Source organism: Pongo abelii, chromosome 2 (assembly GCF_028885655.2).
Source record: "Pongo abelii isolate AG06213 chromosome 2, NHGRI_mPonAbe1-v2.0_pri, whole genome shotgun sequence".
Lineage (NCBI taxonomy): Eukaryota > Metazoa > Chordata > Mammalia > Primates > Hominidae > Pongo > Pongo abelii.
Genome location: NC_085928.1, coordinates 68,976,096 through 68,977,532, shown reverse-complemented (window position 1 = coordinate 68,977,532; position 1,437 = coordinate 68,976,096).

Sequence of the window (1,437 nt, the reverse complement as noted above, 5' to 3'; positions counted from 1 at the left end):
TCTATGCTGTCTGTGTGTGTGAAAGGAGGGGAGGTGGGGCTTCTTTTCCCTGAGACCAGATGGCTGGTAATTGTGCCTGGAGCTCCCCACTGGGTGCAGTCTCATGATTGGTCCTGCCATTATTCCTGCCGGGGGTCCCAACCCAGAGACTCCGTTCGTTGCAGTCCAGGCACCATTAATTTCTGAAACTGCTCTGTCTGCCTATACAGAGCTTTGGTGCTTTTCACATAATGAACTTACTTGGGCTAAAAAGTAACCTCAGAGAAAGAGTGCTCCCATTTGGTGGATAAGGAAACTGAGGTTCCAAACATGAGATGTAATAGCTTGCCCCAAATCTAGCCAGTGAGCAAGAAAGTAGACTTTTGCCTGTGCCAAAACAGCAATCACCATCCACAAGTGGCTATTTAAATTTTAATTATTACAATTAAATAAGGTTTAAAATCCAGTTCCCTAGTCCCACTGGCAACTTAACAGCTACCAGTGACTGTACCATATATAACAGCATATATAGACATACAGCATATACAACACATACATAGAGATTCCCATCATTGCAGAAAGTTCCATTGGATAGTACTAGACCTTAGTAACACCTTGAAGTAAAAAAAACCCTTGTGTTTGAGTCCTGATTCTTCTTGCCAAATTTGGCCAAGTTATTTCTATTTTGTGTCTCAGTTTCTTAGTCTATAAAGTGGAGATAATGAATATAAACAATCTGACACAGTCCCTGCCATACAGGTACTGACTGAACTGTATTTTTTCCACTAGCCCAGTGGCTGGGCTGTTGAATAATTTCCAGTGTTCGTGATGTTGTCCTTGCCTTGAGACTTGGAGGTCCAGGAAAAGGGCTAGGTGTGTAAAAGGTTCACTGAAATGTTTCATATTTAATATTGGAAGTCTGGGGGCCAAGGGGTAAATATAGGAGTGGGTGTCAGGGTAAGCTTCAAGAAGGGTTAACCTTTGAGCCGAGCTTTCAAAAGGGATTCCTCCAGATGGCCAGAGGGGTTTCTTTTGATGGGGTGGACAAGGTGATGTTAAAGGGAGGAGGGGGTGAGGGCAACTTGGAACAGCTATTGCCCCCCCTTTTTTTTTCATTTTTGAGACAGGGTGTCGCATTGTTACCCAGGCCGGAGTGCAGTGGCGCAAGCATGGCTCACTACAGCCTCAGCTTCCCCAGGCTCAAGTGATTCTCCCACCTCAGCTTCCTGAGTAGCTGGGACCACAGGCCTGTGCCACCACGCCCAGCTAATTTTTTTGGTTTTGTTTTTTGTTTTTTTTTTAGGTCTCACTATGTTGCCTGGGCTGCCTTGGGTGATTCCCCCCGCCTCAGCCTCCCAAAGTGCTATCATCTCCTTTATGACACTACCTCTGTGACCCACCTCGCCACCCCTCTGAATTAGGTGTTCCCTCCTCCAGGGCACATGGCTATATTCCAGC